General features: G+C 43.3%; 1 protein-coding gene across 1 annotated transcript in view; it reads left to right on the forward strand.

The window, feature by feature from the left end:
- Positions 1-7,129: 7,129 nt before the first annotated feature.
- The window catches only part of rbbp8l (retinoblastoma binding protein 8-like), an 87,590-nt gene continuing 69,452 nt past the window's right edge, over positions 7,130-25,267 (forward strand). The window contains exon 1 of the mRNA XM_072279734.1: positions 7,130-7,177. The gene's annotated coding sequence lies outside the window, so the exon portion shown is untranslated. The remainder of the gene's footprint in view (positions 7,178-25,267) is intronic.

Raw genomic sequence — 25,267 nt, forward strand, 5'->3', positions numbered from 1 at the left:
TTCTGGAACCCCTCCAATGCTAGCACATCTTTGTTAGAGAAAAAAAAGGCATCCGTTAGTCTTACGAGACCATGGATCTGTGCCTGGAAAGTCTTCACTCTCCAGGGCGCAGGCCTGGGCAAGGTTGTATGGAAGACCAGCAGTTGCCTATGCTGCAAGTCTCCCCTCTCCACGACACCAATGTTGTCCAAGGGAAGGGCATTAGGACCCATACAGCTTGGCACCAGTGTCATCACAGAGCAATGTGTGATTAAGTGCCTTGCTCAAGGACACAACAGGTTCCCTCGGTTGGGGCTCGAACTCACAACCTTCAGGTCACTAGTCCAATGCCTTAACCACTTGCCACGTGCCCACACACTTCTTAGATAAGGGGCCCAGAAATACTCACAATACTCCAAGAGCTGTCTGATCAATGCCTTATAAAGCCTCAGCATTATATCCTTGCTCTTAAATATGAATACATAAGAGAGCTTACATACATAGATTGATTGCATGTCCATAAAGTGATGCTAGGCACATAGGTTCTGTATATAAGTTTGACTCTGACAGGAAATGATAAAGTAGTGGTGTTGGGGAGTATGAAGGGGTTGGTTGGTGGGTGGAGGTGTTGATTAGCTTAACTGTTTGGGGAAAGTAACTGTTCTTAAATCTGGTGGTTTTGGCGTGGAATCTGCATAGCCTCCTCTCTGATGGGAGTGGGGTGAACAGTCCAGGAGCAGGGTGGCTGGGATCCTTCATGATATTGCTGGCCTTTTTCTGGCACCTTTCTGTACATATGTCCTTCATGGTGGGTAGGCTGGTGCCAGTGATGTGTTGGGCAGTTTTGACTACCTATTGTACAGCCTTCCTGTCCACTGCAGTACAGTTTCCGTACTAAAGTATATAAACTATGCTCAGTGGAACACAATTTGAACTCTGTTCCATGTAATCTCAATAGAATGGGTGGGGAAAGTCCTTTAGATTCCAAGAACATGGGGAAAATATATAAAACTGCCATAAGGTCTTTGCAGGATGCCATCTTAATTGGTTCTTTCCCCAGGCAATTAATCTGATTATCCACCCCCACACCCCTCCATCTATTATCTCTGTCACTGCATTGCACTTTAAAACGCTGTTTACATGTAAATTCATGATGATATTTATGTATTTATGTCTATTTTATATCATATCTGTATTTTAACCTCTATTTATTTTATATAATTCTTTATTCTTATAATTCTTGAATGTCATACCAACACACAACAGCAAATTCCTGAAAAATGTAAATATAAATGGTGAATAAAGTTGATTTTTGATGTTTGAAACTTCCCATAGAACTTTGAAATGTAATTTCAAACCTCCCTAAAATATTATTGTGGGTTGCATTATTCAAGCCTATCCTGTAATCCTTGTAAAAAGTATACTATTCTGCCATTTACTACAAATTTACTTTTTTGGACTTTATTTCATCTGGTTCAATCTTGTGGTGAGGTAACGAATTAGATTTACCTTTACTTAGAACTTAATATTGTTCTGTTCCCATTTTTGTACAAATGTTATTGGCCCATTCTCCAAATGATCAACTTCTATATAATGCATTTCATTTAGTTTGGCGTGTACATACATCTATTGATGCTTCTGGACACATCTTCAGTGATGTTCCTGGAATCATCGGGTGTTTTGGGTCTTTCAACATCATACAACCTCCTCCAGGTGACCCAGCCGGGGCTGATCAGACCCCAGCTTGTGTCCAGATGGCTAGCTACTTATGACTCCATGTCTCCCCTCTTTTGAGCCACAGCCATCTTGAGGCCCTCTCTGCTTCATCGGTGGTACTGCGGATGGCTCTCCTCTTCCTCTCTCCCTCAATGCCCAAAATGCTGAAGGCTCTAACTAAAGAACGGGCTACGAATCCCCTACAACCAACCTCCACTGGGAGACACCTCACTCTCCATCCAGCCTGCTGACAGTTGCTGACCAGTCCTGCGTACTTGGAGAGCTTCCTTTCAAAGGCCTCCTCCAAGCCATCTTCCCATGGGACTGTCAGCTCCAGCAGCTCCACTTGCTTAGTAGGCTCAGACACTAGGACAATTTCATTTAGCTTAAGAATGTGCATCTATTCATTGGCTAATCTCCAGTGAACTTGCAGTTCAAAAATCACCTATAAATTTGCCGATGACACCACTGTAGTTGGCAGAATTTCAAATGGTAATGAGGTGGTGCAGAGGAGCAAATAGCTGGTTGAGTAGTGTTGCAACAACCTTGCACTCAATATCAGTAAGACCAAGGAACTGATTGTGGACTTCAGGAAGGGGAAGTCATGGAAACACACACAAGTCCTCGTCGAAGGAACAGCAATGGTGAGAGTGAGCATTTTCAAGTTCCTCGGTGTCAAGAACTGTGAAGATCTATCCTGGGCCCGACACATTGATGCAATTACAAAGAAGGCATGATAGCGGCTACATTTCTTGGAGCTTGAGGAGACTTGGTATGTCACCAGACTCCCACAAGTTTCTGCAGGTGTACCCTGGAGAGCATTCTAACAAATTTCATCACCTTCTGGTGCAGAGGGACCACCGCACAAGATTGGAAAAAAGCTGCAGAAAGTTGCAAACTTGGCCAGCTCAATCATGGGGACTAGCGTCCAAGGCCTATAGAATATCTTCAAAAGGTGATGCCTCAAAAAGACAGCATCGATCATTAAGGGCTTCCATCACCCAGGACATGCCATCTCTACCATCATGGAGGAAGTACAGGGGCCTCAAGACCCACACTCAACATTTTATGAACAGCTTCTTCCCCTTCGCCAATAGATCTATGAATGATCAATGAATTCATGTACTCTACCTCACTATTTGTTTTCTATTTTGTGCTCTTTTTTGCACTACCTATTAAATTTAATTTCATATATATGTTATTGTAATTTATAGTTTTTAAAATCTGTATTGCGATGTACTTTTGCCACTAAACAATAAATTTTATGGCATACAGTCCTGTGCAAAAGTCTTAAGCATGTACATATATATCTAATTTGCCTAAGACATTTGCACAGGACTGTATTTATAAATCTGGCTGGAACAAAGAATGCTGAGAATGTCGAGGGTGGGGCCATGGGAAGAGCGGCAGAGAGAAAGTGTCGGGGTGCTGGTAGAGCAGGTGCAGCCCCAGCCAGCCCTGAGAGCCCAGACGTGGTCGTTTGATTCCAAACATTTGGTTTATTGATCATTACAGAATGTCGTTCGGGCGCTTCCCGTTCCGTCCCCTCTCCTTTCCTCTCTTCCCAACCATGATTCCCCTCTCCCTGCCCCCTTCCCACTCTCAGTCAACAATTGAAAACCATATCAGAATCAGCTTTATCATAATTCACATATGTCATTAAATTTGTTTTTTTCTTGTGGCAGCACTACAATACATACATACAAATATAAAATTACTGCAGTGCTATACAAAAGTCCTAGGCACCCTAGCTACATACATATGCCAAGACTTCTGCACAGTACTATACGTGAGTGTTATTAAACCTGATTCTGGTTCTGAAAGGTATGCAGTTTGACCAGAATGGTTTTACATACTGGGAGTTACCATCATCTTGTTCCTCTCTCTGGAACACAAGCGCTCTTTGGGATAAAGTGCACAGAGTGTTGGAAACAGGTTTGTGACAGGAAGTTCCACATAACTAAAGCAACCGATTTTGACTTAATCAAGTGCCCTTGAGATGCATCAATTTACATGGTTAACTTTGCAGATAACAGGTCCACATTGACTGGATTCTTTCCACTAATGGTAAATAATCACACCCACATCCTTTCCCCATGGTACCTTTGCTAATGTGTTTACTGCAGCGATACACTCAGTGGCCACTGTGTACTTTAAACTTTATTGTCGCCAAACAATTGATACTAGGATGTACAATCATCACAGCGATATTTGATTCTGCGCTTCCCACTCCCTGGATAACAAATATTAAATATTAAATATTAAAAATAGTAAAAATTAGTACATATTAAAAATTTAAATTATAAATCAAAAAATAGAAAATAGAAAAATGGAAAGTAAGGTAGTGCAAAAAAACCGAGAGGCAGGTCCGGATATTTGGTGGGTACAGACCAGATCCGGGTCACAGTTGGAAAGAAGCTGTTCCCAAATCTGTCCGTATGAGTCTTCAAGCTCCTGAACCTTCTCCCGGAGGGAAGAAGGACAAAAAGTGTGTTGGCTGGGTGGGTTGTGTCCTTGATTATCCTGGCAGCACTGCTCCAACAGCGTGCAGTGTAAAGTGAGTCCAAAGACAGAAGATTGGTTTGTGTGATGTGCTGCACCGTGTTCACAATCTTCTGAAGTTTCTTCTGGTCTTGGACAGGACAACTTCCATACCAGGTTGTGATGCACCCTAGAAGAATGCTTTCTACGGCGCATCTATAAAAATTAGTGAGGGTTTTAGGGGACAGGCCAAATTTCTTTAGTTTTCCCAGGAAGTGAAGGCGCTGGTGGGCCTTCTTGGCAGTGGACTCTGCTTGGTTGGACCAAGTCAGGTCATTTGTGATATTGACCCCAAGGAACTTAAAGCTTTTGACCTGTTCCACTTGCACACCACCGATGTAAATTGGGTCGTGCGGTCCGCTACTCCTTCTGAAGTCAACAACCAAATCCTTCATCTTGCTGACGTTGAGGGATAGGTTATTGTCTTCGCACCATGCCACCAGGTTCTTAATTTCGTCTCTGTACTCAAACTCATCATATTAGGTCCCTCCTGGACCTAGTAAAGTTGTCTGAGTGCCTTGTGCTGGATCAGGCAGCAACCTGGCCACTTCTTTAGCAGTTGTCTGTTTTTTATGAGGCCAAGTTGCTAGCCCGGAGCTCAGCCCTGCACAGCTGGAAAGTGTGCAAGAAACTGGCTGGATTCAAACCCGAGACCATTTGCTTCAAAGTCCGGTGTAGATGCCACTGCACCACTGGCCACTGAGAGTGTATGTTCATGGTCGTCTGGTACTGTGGCCCATCCACTTCAAGGTTTGACATGTTGTGCATTCAGAGATGCTCTTCTGCACACCACTGTTGTGGCAGGTGGTTATTTGAGTTACTGTCTCCTTCCTATCAGCTTAAACCAGTCTGACCATTCTCCTCTGACCTCTCTCATTAACGAGGCATTTTTGCCCGCAGAACTGCCACACACTGGATCTTTTTACTGTTTCTCGCACCATTCTCTGTAAACCCAAGAGACTTGGAACATTCCAGCAGATCAACAGATTCCAACACCACCACCACGTCTGACACCAACAATCATTCCACGATCAAAGTCACTTAGATCGCATTTCCTTCCCATTCTGATTTTTGATCTGAACAACAACTGAACCTCTTGACCATGTCTGCATGCTTTTATGCATTGAGTTGTTGACATACTATTGGCAGATTAGATATTTGCATTATCCACCGATGGTAAATAATCACTCCCACATCCTTTCCCCATGGTACCTTTGCTAATCAGGAGGAGAAGATGACAACACGACACAACTCGCAGCAGCCACTCCGCTGGTGATATCTGTTATTTGTCAAGTAGGGTGCCGTGCACAATTCTGATTTGATAGAGACGGACGTGAGAGCACGGAGGAACATCTGGTGAAACTTCTGAAATGCCTGTTTCACTGCTACTGCTACTGTGTGGTCCAGAATCTCCGGAGGAGAAGGCCTCAAGTCCTCAGCTTTGTTTGTTGCTCGGCCGCCAGGTCAGGGTCAAAGCGCTCGGCAGAGATGGTGCTCGGAGAGGCTGTATCGGAGGGCCTGGTCGGAGGCTTGAAGTTCTTGGACGGACTCAAGAGTCAGCTGCAGTCAGGTGCTTCCAATACATCCGCAAGTTGTCAGCGCTTGGAGGTTCATGGCAGGGAGAGTTTCTCCCTTCTGCCGCCTGCATTAGATGATGAGTTGACCGGGACTTTGAGACTTTTTTTTGCCATGCCCATAGTCTGCTCTTTATCAAATTATGGTATTGCTTTGCACTGTTGTAACTATATGTTATAATTTTGTGTTTTTGTCAGTTTTAGTCTTGGTTTGTCCTGTTTTTTTGTGATATCATTCTGGAGGAACATTGTATCATTTTTTAATGCATGCATTTCTAAATGACAATAAACGAGGACTGAGTGTCCTCATAATCTAATCTAATCTATCAAGCAGGTGTACCTAACAAAGTGGCCACTGAATGTGTTTCTGGATACAACCTGAGTTATAGGTCTGGAATGAGCCAGCCAACCTCTTGCATCTGCTCTGCCATTCAGTTCATTGGTAGCTGGTCTGCAACCCACTTTCTGCTTCTGCTTAATGCCTTTGCCCGCAAAAATCAACATATCTCCTTCTTAAAAGTTCCAAAAGTTCTGGCAATAATTGCCTTGCACTGAATGGTCGAATTCTGCTCCCACATCTTATGGTCAAATGGCCTTTTGGGGCTTACAGATTTCTATACTTCATATTTTAAAAGTTCTTCCTCATCTCATTTCTGTACAGGTCAGAATGCTGGCGCATGACAGGGAACGACCTTGCCAAGCCGTCGTCATTCCACACCATGAGCCTTCAGGAGATCCTCCATACCTTCTGGCCAAGAAAGATCACCAACCACACCCTGCTCCTTCAGTCTCATCATGACATCTTGACAAAACGTTGGAGCTGGATTGAGCACTCGACGAGAAGAGAGGCCAACTTCATCTTCAATACAGCACTCTATTAGACTCCTGAAAGGAGGAGGAAATGTGGGAGACCGAAGACAACTTGATACCATACCACAGAAGCAGAAATAAGAACCTTGAACTTCACCTGAACAATAGAGAAGATGGCCAAGGACAGACAAAAATGGAGGGCCTTTGTTACTGCCCTAAATGCCAGAGGCATAACAAACAGTAACTATCTAACTAACTTCTGGAATCTGATGAGAAGGCATTGGCCCAAAACATCACTGATTCTCTCTACACATATGCTGCCTGACCTGCTGAGTACCTCCAGTACTTCCAGTTTTTACCTCAGGTTAACAACCTTTCAGATTTTATGGTTTCTGGGTGGCTGCCCATCTTCTTTCCCATCCATTCAAATCAATCACACTTCAAAGAGACCAAAGTTCATTTTGTCTCCTAAATGAAGTTGCTTCACAAGCTTTATTATTGGATTTGGCCAAACATTAACAAAAAATCCAGAGAACACTGTCAAACCAAACAAAAAGGTAAGAATGGAAACATTAAAACCCTGCCAATGATTGTTGATGGAGTGGTTTAGCAGAGGTATTGTGTCTTGTTCTTCATTAGAACATAGAACATAGGACAGCACAGCACAATACAGGCTATTTGACACACAATATTGTGCCAACTCAGTAATGTGCTCCAAGATCAATCTAACTCTACCCCCCACATAGCCCTCCTCCCATTTTTTCAGCCATGTGCCTATCTTAGAGTCACTTAAATGTCCCTAATGTATCTGTCACTATCAGCACCCCAGCAGTGTGCTCCATGCACCTCCTATTCTCTGTGTAATAAACCTGCCTCTGACAACACAAACATAGGTAGAGGGGCAGGTAGTGTTGAGGAAACAAAGAGGTTATAGAAGGACATGGATAGTTTAGCAGAATGGGCAAGGAAGTGGCAGATGGAATACAGTGTCAGGAAGTGCATGGTCATGCACTTTGGTAGAAGAAATAAAACCGTAGACTATTTTCTAAACGGAGAGAAAATTCAAAAAACTGAGGTGCAAAGAGACTTGGGAGTCTTCGTGCAGGATTCCCTAAAGGTTAATTTGCAGGTTAAGTTTGTGGTGAGGAAGGCAAATGCAATGTTAGCATTCATTTCAAGTAGACTAGAATATAAAAGCAAGGATGTCATGTTGAGACTTTATAAAACACTGGTGAGGCCTCACTTGGAATATTGCACACAGGTTTGGGCCCCTTATCTTAGAAAGGATGTGCTTACATTGGAGAGGGTGAAAAGGAGGTTCACAAAAATGATTCCAGGATTAAAAGGTTTATCATCTGAGGAGCATCTAGGTCTGTACTCACTGGAATTCAGAAGAATGAGGGGTAATCTGTTGAAAGACCTCGATAGAGTAGCTGTGAAGATGATTTCTAAGGTGGGGAGTCTATCACCACAGGACACAGCCTCAGAATAGAAGGATGTCTTTTTAGAATGGAGAAGAGGAAGAATTTCTTTAGCCAGAGAGTGGTGACTCTGTGGAATTCATTGCCACAGGCAGGCTGTGGAGGCCAAGTCATTGAGTATATTTAAGGCAGGGGTTGATAGATTCTTGATTAGTCGGGGCATGAAGGGGTAGGGGTAGAATGCAGGAGATTGGAGCTGAAAGAGAAATGGATCAGCCGCAATGAAATGGCGGAGCAGACTAGATGAGCCAAATGACCGAATTCTGCTCCTATATCTTGGGGTGCCATGACATTCATCCTCTATAATATCCCCTCAGATCCTTAAAGTTATGCCCGCTTGTATTAGCCACTTCAGCCCTGGGATGAAGTCTCTAGCTACCTACTATGCCTCTTATTAGTCAGGGAATTGAGTTCTAGAGCCATGAGGTAATGCTGCAGCTCTGTAAAAATTCACTTGGAGCATTGTGTTCAGTTCGGGTTGCCTCATTATAGGAAGACAGAGGAGATTCACCAAGACGCTGCCTGGATCAGAGAGCATGTCTTATGAGGAAAGTGTGAACACGTTAAGGTTTTTATGTGCTTTATTATTCTGTGTTCAGTGTTCACCGATGGAGTCCTAGACCCCTGCTCAACCCTCAGCCCCTCGCTGCCTCACCCCAGTGTGGTGCTCCTGCAAAACACCGCAAGTATTTTAAAAAGCTGATCATGTCAGGTTAGCTCTGCTGGGCTCAGATCACTCATCATCTGGGAAAGTTGATCAAGGTGCCAGGTATTTAAATGGTCCCATTACACCGGTAAGTACTGAAGCCACATTGTTTTTCCTCTCTGACACCTGAACAATAATTTTCCTGCATCTCAGTTTCTGCTTCTGATGATACTCACATCAGCACAGTTTGTTCTGCCGAGTTTCATGCACCTCACCAAGTAGAAATGAGCATTGACAGTAAATATCCAACCCTAACCACAGAGTCCTGCTTTTCCTCCACTGGCGATTGAGTGTTCCTTTCAAAATTGGCCACCAAAACAGTTAGAGTCATAGAGCATACACCATAAACACAGGTCCTTCGTCCCACCCATGCCAACCACAGTGCTCACCCAGCTGGTCCCATTTTCTAGTTCTTGGCACATACCCCACCCCTCTATGTGCCTAACCTAAAGCTTCCTAAATGATATTAATGTACATATCTCAACTACTTCCTCTCTCAGCTCAATCCATATACCCTACATCCTCTGTGTAAAAAGTTGCCCCTTTCCCCTCTCTCCTAAACCCATCCCTTCTAGTTTTGGACTCACTTACCCAGGGGAAAAGACTGTTGTCATCCACCTTATGTACACCTCTCATAATTTTCAACTCTTCCAAAAGTTAGCCCCTCATTCTCATATGTTCAAAGGAATAAAGAACTTCTCCTCATAACTCAATCCCTCTAGTCCTGACAACTGCCTTGTAAATCTTCTCCGCACCTTTTACAGTTTAATCGATTCTATTTGAGATAGAGCGCTATTGTTATTGCCAAGGATAATGAGATTGCAGTGTTACCCCATTCAGTGCAAAACAGCTTAGAAACACAATGGCCAAATTTAAAACGCAAACACGAGGAAATCTGCAGATGCTGGACATCTGAGTTACTTAGAGTGACATCTAAGGCTACGTCCACACTAGACCGGATAAATCCGTAACCGAAGCTTTTTCTTTTTGTTATTACCCTCCGTCCACACTGAAACGACGTTTTCCTCCCCCGAAAATGGAGCTTTTCTGAAACACTCTCCAGAGTGTTTAAATCTGAATACGCTGGTTGGCTGTTGTAGTGAGTATGGGGTAACCGGCAAATTTTAAAACCGCTGTCATGAGGTGCCGGAACAAATGGTGGCGGCAGCGCAGCATTTCACTGTTTTCTTGAACGCAACCTCCACAACAACAATATCTGACAATAGATGTGTAACAGCCTAATGTAACAGTGTATGGAAGTACAAGATAACACTGATGCAGACATGTTTCATACATTTAACAAGGTGCTTTATTTGTCACGGACCCTTCTGGCAATCCCCCACCTTACTATTTACCTCAGGAACTGGGCCGCAATCCCCTCGTTTAATGCCCAAACATTCCCAGGTTCCACTAACTACACACAACTGCTTTCCATCAAAAAATGCAGGATAAAGACCCTGTGATCACAACAAGGAGCTGCCAGTTCGTTGGTGGACTCCGGTGTGAGTAACCTCGTTCCATGGTTCTTAGGACTGTTAGTTCGAATTCTAGCATCGCTCCTGGATTCTCTCCAAACCCAAGACTTCGGGTAAAGACTCTCCTGGAAACCAATTCTACGCCCGACTCTGCCCCCGCGCCCATGTTCTGCACTTCAGTACGTCCACCACCATGCTCGTGTGACATTATTGTAACGTTCCGTTATTTTGGCTCGTGTATGTCTAGGGGAAATCCCGCCCAGCACCTGCTTCAGCAGTCCCCTCAGGGTCAATCGTCGCCCGAATCAATCACAAACATCAATCATCAGCCAGCACACCCAGTAAATTTTAACACATACACTTTATAGATATTACTAATTCTAGGGCATTAATATACATGTGATACAGAGAGGAAAGTAATGAAAAAAAAAGGCGCCAACACTTATTCAAAGTCCAAGTTCTTCGCGCGCTACCGTTGGAGCTCAAGTTCGACGTCAGACGACCACCCGCATTCCGTCGACCCACGGCTCGGGACCACCCGAAGTGATCGACCGGAGCCTCTCCGCACGTCCGCCGTCCTCCTCGTCTCTCCTCCCGACTCCCCGCCAAAACTCAGTCCACAGTCATATCATACAGCATGGCATCCGAAAACAAAACGATACATAACCACCCATTGGCTAATAGCACCCTCTTATCACCCTCTAAACCACAATAAACTGCTAGCGCAAACTCTCTGCAGCGTTAAAACACAACAAAGCCGCATTCCACAGATTAACATAACAAAAATCGCCATTTTAAATGTAACAAAAGAAAGACCCCGTACACTCTCCCCCCACCTAAAAAAAGTCATGCCCTCATGACGTTAACAGAATTCACTAGTACTCCTTGTAAAACACAAAACCCAACCCAGGTGCATAAAGCAGTGACATAACTTTGCAGGGCAGTAGAGATTACACCCTGCTCTCCCGGCGCTATATAAGTGAGTCTTTCCGGGGGATGCCTACTCCTCTGAGGCCTCAGGACTTCCTCTGTGGACTCTCCCTGTTCAGACACCCCAGGTGACCCCTCGAGCCGATCTGTCGGACCTTCCCCTTCACCGGGATCCCTCTGCCCCGGTGAGCCCTCTGGCTCGGGTTCTGCCTCCACCCTCTCCTCCCCCAATGCCGGCTGTAATACAGGCGGCTCTGCAACACCCTCCCTCGGTCCCCCTGACTCAGTGATGGAAGGGCCAAGAGTCTCTTCTCCTGGCACCGGGGAATCAGCGAACGGAAGCAGGTACCACACGTCCGAATCATCATCTTCCGATGACGTATCCCTTCTCGAGGTGGGGACCGGCCCCGTTTTCTTCGCAGCGGCCTCTTCCCGTGCCCCGCGCCCTCGCAGAGTCCTCGTACTAGGAGTAAACTCCCATTCGGACTCTAGGTCCATCTTCACCTCTCGACCCAGAGGCAACAGGTGGTTCCGATGGAGTACCTTGACAGGCCCCTGCCCGCCCTCAGGTCTCACCCGGTAAACCGGGAGATTCGGCATCTGACTCTCCACCACATATGGGGTGGCTGCCCAACGGTCCGCCAACTTGTGCTTACCCTGTAGTCCTAAATCCCGGACGAGCCCCCACTTGTAACGTTCCGTTATTTTGGCTCGTGTATGTCTAGGGGAAATCCCGCCCAGCACCTGCTTCAGCAGTCCCCTCAGGGTCAATCGTCGCCCGAATCAATCACAAACATCAATCATCAGCCAGCACACCCAGTAAATTTTAACACATACACTTTATAGATATTACTAATTCTAGGGCATTAATATACATGTGATACAGAGAGGAAAGTAATGAAAAAAAAAGGCGCCAACACTTATTCAAAGTCCAAGTTCTTCGCGCGCTACCGTTGGAGCTCAAGTTCGACGTCAGACGACCACCCGCATTCCGTCGACCCACGGCTCGGGACCACCCGAAGTGATCGACCGGAGCCTCTCCGCACGTCCGCCGTCCTCCTCGTCTCTCCTCCCGACTCCCCGCCAAAACTCAGTCCACAGTCATATCATACAGCATGGCATCCGAAAACAAAACGATACATAACCACCCATTGGCTAATAGCACCCTCTTATCACCCTCTAAACCACAATAAACTGCTAGCGCAAACTCTCTGCAGCGTTAAAACACAACAAAGCCGCATTCCACAGATTAACATAACAAAAATCGCCATTTTAAATGTAACAAAAGAAAGACCCCGTACACTATTAATGTATTGCTTGTGCAAACATTCAATAGATGCAATTGTCACTTTTGCCCGGTAACTCATTTTATTGCACATGTTAAATACAGCAAAATAATACACAAAGACATGGCAAAAGTAAAGGCAAACAAATGAGGTAACAGCAAATTTCACTTTTGCCCAGTAACAAGCTTTTGCATTTAGTTGTAGCTATCGTCCCTTTCATTGGTGAAGAGACTATGGCTGTAGGAAATGTTTCTGGACAAATGTGCACCAAGTCTTTCATTTGGCAATTCCCTTTTAAGTTTTTCTAGTCTGCAACTGGACAAACGCACACCAAGTATACCTTTTCCTCTTTACTTGTTTTCTGTGTGTCCTGCGCATGCCCAGTAGGAGGAGATTCACCCAAATATCCATTCTAATGTGGACGGAGGTATTTTGAAAAACGCCTGGTGTGGACGCCTATCGTTTTTACGTGAAACCGGCGTTTTCAAAATTATCCGGTCTAGTCTGGATGTAGCCTAAGTTACAACTGAATTTTTAAAAAAACAAACAGCTCTAAAATGGGGCGTTGTTCAGTTGCACAACAGCCTTGGGAAAAAGTTGTCCATTCAGAAAAGTTTCTGCATCGCCTAATGAATGGTGGGAAATTGAACAGATGATTACTGGGGTGGGATGAGTCCGTCACAATTTTGCAAACCCTCCATAGACATTGTAAGTTGTAGAGGTTTCCATATCTGGCAGTTGTGTCCCACTGATGTTCTGGGCAGTCCTGATCACTCTTTGAAGTACTTTTTGGTCAATCTTGTTGTACCTAGTGTGCCATACCATCATGCAGTAGGTCAGTGTGATCTCAATTACATATCGATAGAGGCTTTCGAGGAAGAGTTGCTCTCTTTAAACTCCTAAGATAGTTAGGCAATTCTGAACCTTCCCTACTATTAAGGAGGTGTTGGTGGTCCAATAGAGCTCCTCTGCAATTTTCATTCCAAAGCTGGAGACCTTTACCACTGCTTCCTATAACAAGGTGACCAAACTGCTTCACAGCACTTCAATGCAGTCTCACCAATGATTTATACAACCAATGAACACTATTGTATTGAACTACAGTTTCAATTTAAACCATATTTCCAGTTGAAACTTTTCTCCATGTAATAACAATAACTATATTCAGAGAAGATCTTCTCAGGTATGACAAAAAAACAAGAAATTCTGGAAACATACAGGAGGTTAGATATCATCTACAGCAACAGAAACAGTGAATGTTTCTGGTCCAGGATACTTAACTGAATGTCTTTCACTTCTCAGATGTATAAATGCCTTTGGCCACACTGAGATAGTGAAATGTACTTGATATCTGCAAGTTTTATATTAAAACGTTCATTATTTTAATTCACCTCATAAAGCCATCTTGTTTTCTTTGAGCCTTGAATTTTGACAATCTCAGTCTTTGCAAAAAACGTTTGTTAAAAGCAAAGCCACACTTAAACCAATTAGGTTTCTAGAATATTGTGTGATGAAGACAAGATAGACTTCATTTACTGGTTTCTTAAAAATACCTCATGATCTGCAAGATGCAGGTTGCATACTGATTGAATGTCCATATTGGTGCAGTCTTTCATTGATTCTATTATGATTATTATTTTCTTATGGATTTATCAAGGATGCCAGCAAGAAAATGAATCTCAAGTTTGGATTCGGTGACATATGTACTTTGATAATAAACTTACTTCGAACTTCTGAACTTTGAAGTTTAATGATTTGAAAGTTAAAGAGTTCCCAGTAAATTTTCCAACAATTAAGAAACTGGAAATTCTCAGAGTTGTTCTCCAATGACTCTAAGCATTTTAGATAGATGGATACTTTATTGATCCCAAAGGAAATTACAGTGCACAGATATACAAATATTAGAAGAGAAGAAAGAATTTTTTAAAGTTACCTTAGAAATAAGATGTGCAAGATTTACAAGTTCACACTGATAAGATGGTAGTGTAAGAAATACAGTAATATTATACAGTGATGGGTGCACGCTCACACCGTCCAGATGAGAAGGGATGGTAGCATTGTGCAGAATTGCACAGGATGTCCACGATAGCAGGGTGTGGTTAACAGAGCTAAACTGAGCTTAAACAAAGCTCTGGTAAAAGAGATTACTAACATATGTTGTGTCTGTGCATTTCCTATTCTAAACTATTTTTCTGTAGCTCTACTGCATCCTTAGCTGCAGTCTCTAATGATATTGTAATGGTCAATGTCCATTCTAAGGTTAGGTCTCTTTCTGACAGTAGCCTCTTTTGAGTGTTTTGACACATACAAGCCTGTTCCTTAATGCATCAGAAAGTCCATCTCTAAAGTCATAGCATTGGGAAAGTTAGTGTAGTTCTGCAATCTATTCAGAAATGCTTTCATCCTTTGACTGGTTCCTTTTGTAAAATCTAAATCTCTCAGTTATTACCAGCAGTTTAGGGCTCAAGTGATTTTGTAAAATTGCAACAGTTTCATTGAATGTCTTGCTTGCTGGATTTTCAGGAATTACTACGCTGGGTAAGAGTCTATACATTTTAGCACCCATTAAGCTAAGAAGCATGAGGTCTTTCATTTCCTCGTCCACGTTGTTCATGTTACAATACAGTTCAATCCTGTCGATATACAACTCAGAGCCTTCATTAGCATGATCAAATCCATCAGCTTTCCCAACAAAAGCCATCACCACGTTATATTTTCATTGCTATTTGTCATAGGTGAAGGATCTCATCATCAGCCAACTATTCTTTCCCTTCCAACTGATATTATCCTGAAAATGGTGCGGGTAAACAAAAGCACAGCTACCCCAGCAATAGTTTGAAATAGAACCTCCAAGATTTGATCAAGGTACACAAAATTATGAGAGGAATAGGCAGCGTAAATGCAAGCCAGCTTTTTCCACTGAGGTTGGGTAGGAATAGAACTAGAGATCATGGATTAAGAGTGAAAGGTGAAATATTTAAGGAGAACCTGAGGGAAGACTTCTTTACTCGAAGAGTGGTGAAGTGTGGAACAAGCTGCTAGAGGAATTGGTGGGTGTGGGCTTGATTGCAACATTTAAGGGAAGTTTGGATAAGTGCATGGATGGGAGGGGTATATGGAGGTCTATGGTCCAGGTGCAGGTCAATAGGATGAGGCAAAATAACAGGGCCTTTTTTGGTGCTATGGTGTTCCATGATTATGGCTCTTTTAATAGGTGTTGTTGAGTGGCTTGAAAGAGAGGCGAAAGAAGAGAAGGATATGAGGGGAATAGAACGCCCATATTACCAAGGTTCTGCCTTTGTGATGGGGGGGAAGGGGGAGGGGTAAGTGGCAGAGGATGCTGGACTGAACATGGAACAGTACAACACAGGAACAGGCCCTTTGAGCCTATGATGTGTGTGCTGACTCAAGGTCTATATACTCTGCCTATTCATGTGCCCATTTAAACATATTTTATTGCATCAGAGAGTCATACAACATGAAAACGTGCCTTTCAGCTAAAAATGTCCCTGCTGAACAAAATTGCCATCTAAGCTAATCCTTTTTGCTTGCTTCAGGCCCATAAACCTTTCCTATCCACGTACCTGTGCCCAAAAACCTCCTAAGCGTTGTTAATGTATCTGCCACAACCACTTCCTCATTTATTTTTTTTAAATATCACCAGCACATGTCATGTAATTTGTTAATTTAGCAGCAGCAGTAAAATAATATAGAAAAAATAAGTAAATCAATTATGGTAAGTATATATCTGAACATTAAATAGTTAAATTAAAAACAGTGCGAAAACAGATATATAGTGTCTGTAAAAATTATCCACCCCCCCCCCGGAAGTTTTCATGTTTTATTGTTTTACAACATTGAATCACAGTAGATTTAGATCAACAGAAAAAAACTTTTGTGTCAAAGTGAAAGCAGATCTGTACAAAGTGATCAAAATTAATTACAAATATAAAATGCAAAATAATTGATTGCCTAAGTATTCATCCCTTTTAATATGACACACCAAATCATCACCAGTGCAGCCACTTGGTTTTAGAAGACACATAATTAGTTAAATGGAGATCTGTTTTTGGAGACCTGTGTGCAGTCAAGGTGTTTCAATTGATTATAGTACAAATACACCTGTTTCTAGAAGGTCCAACTGTTGGTGAGTCAGTATCCTGTCAAAAAATACACTAAGAACACTCCAGGCAACTCCACAAAAAGTCACTGAATATCCCTTGGAGTACAGTTAGGTCAATCATCAAGAAATGGAAAGAATATGGCATAGTTGTAAATCTGCTCAAAGCAGGCCATCCTCAAAAACTGAGAGTGACTCATGCAAGAAGGGCTCTTGTGAGGGAGGCCACCAAGAGACCTATGACAACTCTGGAGGAGTTACAAGCTTCAGTGGCTGAGATGGCAGAGATTGCACGTACAACCATTGCCCGAGTGCTTCACCAGTCACAACTTTATGGGAGAGTGGCAAAGAGAAAGCCGATGGTGAAAGAAACTCACATAAAATCTCGGCTAGAATTTGCCAGAAGACATGTGGGAGACTCTGATGTCAGTTGGAAGAAGGTTTTAAGGTGTGATGAAACAGAAATTGAGCTTTTTGGCTATTAGACTGAACACTATGTTTTGTGTAAGCCAAACACCGCACGTCATCAAAAACATACCACCACTACTGGGACACACACAAAATGGAGGAACTCAGCAGGCCAGACAGCACCTACAGAAAAAGTACAGTTGACGTTTCAGCCCGAGACCCTTCAGTAGCACTCTGAATTGGATTGGATTAGATCCCTACCCTGAAACATGGTGGTGGCTGCATAATGCTGTGGGGATGCTTCACTGCAGCAGGTCCTGGAAGACATGTGAAGGTAGAGGGTAATTCGAATGCAGCAAAATACAGTGAAATCCTGATGCAGTCTGCAAGAGAACTGCTACACGGGAGAAAATGTATTTTCCAGCAAGACAATGACCCCAAGCATAAAGCCTGCTACACAGAAATGCCTCAAAAACAACAAAATTAATATCCTGGAATGGCCAAGACAGAATCCAGACCACAATCCAAATGAGAATTTGTGACTGGATTTGAAATGGGCTGTTCACTCACGATCCCCATGCAATCTGACACAACTTGAGCAATTTTGCAAAGAGGAATGGGGAAAAATTGCATTGTCTGGATGTACAAACCTGATAAAGACCTACCCACATAGACACAGGGCTGTCATTTCTGTCAAAGGTGCATCTACTAAGTACTGACTTGAAGCGGGCTGAATACTTATGCAGTCAATTACTTTGTGTTTCATATATCTGTAATTAACTTAATCACTTTGTAGAGATCTCTTTTCACTTTGGCATGAAAGAGTCTTTTTCTTTTGATCAGTGTTAAAATAATCACTGTGATTTAATGTTATAAAACAATAAAAATGAAAATTTCCAAGGGGGTTGAGTAAATACTTTTTATGTGCACTGTAACATAAAAGAAAAGTGAGGTAGTATTCATGGGTTCAATGTCCATTTAGGAATTGGATGGCAGAGGGGAAGAAGCTGTTCCTGAATCGCTGAGTATGTGCCTTCAGGCTTCTGTAGCTCCTTCCTGGTCGTAACAATGAGAAGAGGGCACGTCCTGGGTGATGGGGTCCTTAATAATGGATGCCGCCATTCTGAGACACCGTTCCTTGAAGATGCCTTGGATACTACGGAGCCTAGTACCCAAGATAGGGCTGACTAATTTTACAACTTTCTGTAGCTTCTTTCAAACCTGTGCAGTAGCCGACATGACACCCGCCCATACCAGACAGTGATGCAGCCTGTCAGAATGCTGTCCACTTTACATCTGTAGAAGAGTTCGAGTGTTCTACATGACAAACCAAATCTCCACAAACTCCTAATGAAATAGAGCTGCTGACATTGTCTTGCCTTCTTTATAGTTGTATCGATATGTTGGGACCAGGTTAGATCCTCAGGGATCTTGATACCAACTCCTGATCCTTCTATGAGGATTGTTCACACTCCCTGTGTCCTCAATTTTACACTCCCTGAAGTCCTCAATCAACTCTTTGGTCTTACTGATGTTGAGTGTAAGGTTGTTGCTGTGATACTAGTCAACTAACTGGTATATCTCACTCCTGTACGCCCTCTCATCTCCATCTGAGATTCTACCAACAATGGTTGTATCATCAGCAAACTTATAGATGGTATTTGAGCTATACCTAGCCACACAGTCATGGGTACAGAGGGAGTAGAGCAGTGGGCTAAGCACCCATCCCTGAGGTGCGTCAGTGTTGATCGTCAGCGAGAAGGATATATTATCACCAATCCACACAGATTGTGGTCTTCTGGTTAGGAAGTTAAGGATCCAATTGCAGAGGGAGGTACCAAGGCCCAGATTCTATAGCTTATCAATCAGGACTGTGGGAATGAAGGCATTAACAGACATCCCACCTCTCCCGGAAGTTCTGGGAGTCTGCCACATATTGATAGTGGCTCCCTGATGCCCGCAAATTATGTACAATATCCCGGAAATTGATTTTTTTGAGAGAGAGAGAGAGAGCAAGCGAGAGCATGAGAGAGAGAGCACGTGAGCAAGAGAGAGCAAGCGCCATGGCAGAGTGTTCCAAAAAAAATGAAACTATAAAATGTACGTCACCCCAGACTACACTAAAGTGTACCCCTGCCTAATAAGGGTCAAAAATAATGACAGTGCTGCTAGCTGCACTGTTTGGAACAGTGACTTTTCTATTGCCCGTGATGGGTTAAGACTGTAAAAGACATGTTGAGGTGAGTATAACAGGTGTCATTCATTCAATAGCATAGCTAACGTTATTTAAACTAGCTGGCTAGCTGCTAAGGAGCTACTTTATTGCAGACATCCCACCTCTCCCGGAATTTCCAGGAGTCTCCAGCAAACTGATGGAGCTACCTCCCTGAAATGAGTTTTTGCAGGGTGGGATGTCTGCATTGAACACTGATCTATAGTCGACGAACGGCATCCTGACATAGATGTTTGTATTGTCTAGGTGACCTAGGGCCATGTGAAGAATCATTGAGATTGCATCTGCCATTGACCTATTGTGGCAATAGGTAGGTTGCAGTGGGTCCAAGTAATTTCTTATTGCTTCCACAACTCATTCAATATATGGACCACCTTCTGGGGGAAAAAGATTATGCCTCAGGTTCCTATTAAATCTCTTCCCTTTCACCTTAAACCTATGACTTTATATTCTTGGTTCTCCAACCCTGGGAAAAGACTGTGCATTGATCCTCTCTAAGACCTTCATGGTTTTATACATCTCGGTAAGATCACCCCACATTCTCCTACTCTCCAAGGAAAACAATCGTAACCTGCTCAATCTCTCTCCATAAGTTAGTCCCTCGAGTCAAGGCAATGTACACTCAGATATTGACCCAGTGACGGCATGCGAACAACTGCATATCACCATCATCATTCTGTGTCATGCTGTATGATGTAGACAAAGTCTTGTGGCCATGACTATTCAGGCAAATTTTTCCAACAGAAATGGTTTGTCATTGCCTTCTTCTGTGCAGTGTCTTTACAAGATGGTGACCCCAGCCATTATCAATACCCTGCCGAGGTTATCTGCCTGGAGTCAATGGTTGCATAACCAGGACATGATATGTCATACGACCATCCACCACCTGCTCCCATGGCTTCACGTGGTCCTGACTGAGAGGCTAAGCAGGTGCTACACCTTGCCCAAGTGTGAGCTACAGGTTAGCAGAGGGAAGGAGCGTCTTACACCCCTTTTGATGGAAACATATCTCCAACCCGCCAACATAACTACATATATGCAATTTAAATAGTCAAAAATTCAATCAATAAATCGCTGTGATTTATAGAAACAAGTTTTTAAAGAAGAAAGGTTTATATTTCACAGTACCTCTAAGTACTTCAGCACCTGATGAGTGCACAAACAAGTACATTACAAATACATTACCAAGCAAATAAAACAGGTCTGATGCCATTGCAACAGCATCGCATTAGGACATTTTAAGCTTGGTTTGACATTTTCACAGCACGTTGAGCTCTAAGCGGTTCTCATGTACCAATTGCAGTAAAATGTCTTTCAATGTGTAACTGCAATAGGCTTGATACTTCTGGCAAAAAAAAAAGCTAAACAAAAACTCCAAGTCCCTGACATTAAAATCTGTGATAGATCTGAGCTTGTTGTAGAGCTTGTGTCCAGGCTCAACAAGAAGCTCAGAGACCTCAGCCTTCATCCTGCCTTGTGTAGCTCGATCCTGGACTTCCTGTCAGATCACCGGCAGGTGGTAAGAGCGGGCTCCCTCACCTCCACCCCTCTGACCCTCAACACAGGTGCCCCTCAGAGCTGTGTACTAAGCCCCCTCCTTTACTCTCTTTATACCCGTGACTGCGTCACCAACCCACAGCTCCAAGCTGCTATTTAAGTTTGCTGATAACACTACACTGATTGGCCTAATCTCAAATAATAAAGAGGCAGCCTACAGATAAGAAGTGATCACCCTGACACAGTAGTGTCAAGAAAACAACCTCTCCTTCAATGTCGCGAAAACAAAGGAGCTGGTTGTGGACTACAGAAGGAATGGAGACAGGCTAACCCCTATTGACATCAATGGACAGGCTAACCCCTATTGAGATCAATGGTCGAGAGGGTGAAGAGCTTTAAGTCTCTCGGCATACACGTCACCGAGGATCTCACATAGTCTGTCCATACGAGCTGTGTGGTGAAAAAAGCACAACAGTGGCTCTTTCACCTCAGCTGGTTGAAGAAGTTTGGTATCTACCCCCAAATCCTAAGAACTTTCTACAGGGGCACAGTTGAGCGCATCCTGACCGGCTGCATCACTGCCTAGTATGGGAACTGTACCTCCCTTAATCGCAGGACTCTGCAGAGAGTGGTGCAGACAGCCCAGTGCATCTGTAGATGTGAACTTCCCATGATTCAGGGCATTTACAAAGACAGGTGTGTAAAAAAGGCCCGCTGGATCATTGGGGACCCGAGTCACCCCAACCACAAACTGTTCTAGCTGCTACCATCCGGGAAACGGTACCACAGCATAAAAGCCAGGACCAACAGGCTCCAGGACGGTTGCTTCCACCAGGCCATCAGACTGATTAATTCATGCTGATATAATTGTATTTCTGTTATATCGACTGTCCTGTTGTACATAATATTTATTATAAATGACTATAAATTGCACATTGCTCATTTAGATGAAGACGTAACATAAAGATTTTTTACTCTTCATGTAGATGAAGGATGTAAGAAATAAAGTCAATTCATTTCAGATCTATACCAGCAGATCTTGATTGTATTCATCACCATCACTGTATGATCAGCATTCATTCCTGCCCACTGAAACTCTCATCACAACCGACTGTACCTTCCCACTTGTTTAAAAAATAAATGTACACACTTTGGGAAAACAGCCTCTGGAGAAATGCATTATAGCACAGAGATCTTTAATTCAGCAGCTCCTCCAACAATAATCTTCAGCAAAACTTATCCTTTCCCCTTTCCTTCTCTATTTCGTTACTAAGCTCTGAACCCAGCCTTCCCTGCCATGACTTCCCCGGTGTCTCTTTCCCACTAATGGCACTGGTTTTAGAGTCGGCAGTCTTCACATTATCATGTTGTCATATAATTAAATGTTGTTAAATGGCAATCTGCATTCAGCAATATCCTACATGCTCCTCCATGTTATATACCTCTATCCTCTATCTATGGAAGGAGGTACGGGAGCCTTAGGACCCACACCACCAGGTTCAGGAACAATTATTACCCTTCAACCTTCGCGCTCCTGAACCAGTCTGGATAAATTTGCTCACCTCAGTACTGAACTGATTCTACAACCTCTGGACTCACTTTCAAGGGCTCTGCAGCTCATGTTCTCCATATTGTTTGTTTTTTATTATTATTATTATTGTTATTTGTTGTTTTGTATTTGTACAGTTTGACTTTTTTTGCACATTCATTGTTTGTCAGTCTTTGTGTGTAGTTTTTCACTGATTCAATTGTATTTCTTTGTTCTATTCTGAATGCCTGCAAGGAAATGAATCTCAGGGTAGAATATGGGAGCAAATGGTACTGTGCAAAAGTCTGAGACACATATATACAGTTAGGGTGCCTAAGACTTTCACACAGTACTATACTTGTCAATGTGGAGCAGAGAGCAGGTTTGTAAATCTGGCAAGAGCAATGGATGTTGGGAATGGCGAGGATGGAGCACCATGGGTGGGGTGTGGGACAGGTGGCTGAGAAGGAGTGCTACAGGCAGTGGGGGGGGGGGGGTGGTATTGCTGCAGGCACACCCAGCCCTGAGACACTAGGCAAGGGCATTTGATTCCAAACAGCTGGGTTATTGAAAGTCTCTCTGGTGCTTCCTGCTCCCTCTCCTCTCACTTCCCCTTTTCCCAACCAAGATTCCGTTCTCCCTGCCTCCTTCCCACTCTCAGTCCACAATAGAGACCTCTATCAGAATCAGGTATATCATCACTCACATGTGACATGAATTTCTTTTTGCTGCAGCAGCAGTACAGTGCAATACACAAAATTACTACAGTATTGTGCAAGTCTTTGGCACCCTGCTTCTATACATGCTTCACAGACTTTTGCACAATACTGTATATTGCACATAATTTATTAATACATTTATTTTGAACTTTGAACATGTGGTAGGATGAACAGATAATCTGTTTTTGGTGATGTTGTTTGGGGCTTAATATTTACCCTGGGAGAATTCTGAGAAAATAATAGAAAGCCAAAGCAAGAAGCCAGGTAGACTGCCAGGCTGTCAGCTCATTTAAAAAACAGAACTTCTGCCAATTTGGCACGCTTCAGTACTGCTCTGAAATGGACTTTGGAACAAGAGATTTCAGGTTAGAGGCAAGGATCTGAGCAATGACCCACAGCCTAAGACTTCAATTTCAAAAAATAAACAGCTTCATCTTGTCAAACTCAGATCAAAGTCAGAGTCAAATTTACTATCAATGTACATCTATGCCACCATTCATGTCCTCCAGATTAAATTTCTTGCCAGTACTTACAGGGGAATAAAGAATAAATAATGAAAAAAATATTTAAACAAAAACTGACAAACAACTAATGTGTGCAAAAGAAGACAAACTGCACAAATAAAAGAACAAATAATATTGAGAACATGAGTTGTAGAATCCTTAAATGTGAGTCTCTAGTATGGGGTCACTTGAGAGTTGAGGTGAGTGAACTATGTGGGTTCTAGAGCCTGATGGTTGTAGGGTAGGGGTTCCAACCTGTGGTCCACCAACCCCTTGGTTAATGGTGGGGTCCATGAACCTGGTGATGTGGGACCTAAGGCTCTATACCTCCAGCCCAGTGGTAGTAGGGAGAAGAACGCATGGCCTGGATGGTGGGGATCCTTAGGAAGGAATGAGGCTTTCTTGGGACAGCACTCTTTGTAAATGTTCTCAGTGGTGTGGACTGGGCTGCATCCTCCACTTTCTGTAGCCTTCTCTGTTCCTGGGCAATGGTGTTTCCATACCAGGCCAAATGAAACTAATCAGGATAACCTCCACTGTGGATCTATAGCAGTTTGTCAAAATTTTAGATGACATGCCACTTCTATGAAAACTTCTAAAAAGTAGAGGTGCTGTCATATCTTTTTTGGGATAGTTGTTACCTTAGAGAAATTTGAAGTTGTAAGTATTCCCTCCCTCTTGCTCAGACATCCAGTGACTGGAACTTGATTTCAACCGTACTTTCTCACTCAATAAACACCTCATAAATAAACAGAAAAACTGCAGGATGTAATCAGCATGACAGGCAGCAACTGTTGAGGGAAATGACCTAAAATGTTAATTCTGTTCCTCATTCCATAGATGTTCTCTATTCTGTTGAATATTTCCAGTACTTTATGCATTTTTATTTGCAGTAGTTTGCATTTTTAAAAACTTTTTCTATCAGTTCCCTTGAAGTCCAACAATCTAACCTCCTTGGTCTGAAATAAACTCAGTGACTGACCTCCAGACTTTTGAGACAGAAAATTCCAAATATTCGTGACATACTTCAGTGTCACTTATTGGATCTGTGCTCCCGTGGCGGCCTCCTCTATGTCTGTGAGACCAGGCCCAGACCGGGAGAATGCTTCATCGAGCACTTTCATTCAGTCTGTCATAAAGCCAGGATCTCCTGGTGGCCAGCCATTTTAATTCCTTTTTCTATTCCCACACTGACCTGTCTGTCTATAGTCTCCTCCACCGCCAAATTGCAGCTCGATGCAGCTTAGAGGAGGAAGCACCTCATATTCCATCTCCAACCTGATAGCATCAACATCGATTTCTCTGACTACCAGTCACCCGTCCCCTGTCTTCCCTCACATTCCTTTCTTACCTTACTCCTCTGGCCCCTTCACTCTTCCCTTTCTCCTCCCCTGCACTCATGATCTGCCCATCACCCACACCTTCCTCTTTCTTGTTCTCCACCTCTTTCCCTTTATTCCATGATCTACTGTCCTGTCCTGTCGGATTACATCTTGTTCGAACCTTTGCCTCTTCCATCTATCACCTACCAGCTTCTCACATCACTCCCACTCCCCTCTCCTCCACCTACCTACCTACCTTCCCCCTCTCACCATGATTCACCTGTCACCCACCAGCTTGTGTTTTATTTTGCTCCACAGATGCTGCCTGACCTGCTGAGTTCTTCTAGCATTTTATTTCTTTATTTATCAATTCATTATGTGGAATAGGCCCTAGCACATTTATTTTTCAACATAGTCCCCTCCTACATTTACACACTTA

The sequence above is a fragment of the Mobula birostris genome, chromosome 2 (assembly GCF_030028105.1).
Source record: "Mobula birostris isolate sMobBir1 chromosome 2, sMobBir1.hap1, whole genome shotgun sequence".
In the NCBI taxonomy this organism is placed as follows: domain Eukaryota; kingdom Metazoa; phylum Chordata; class Chondrichthyes; order Myliobatiformes; family Myliobatidae; genus Mobula; species Mobula birostris.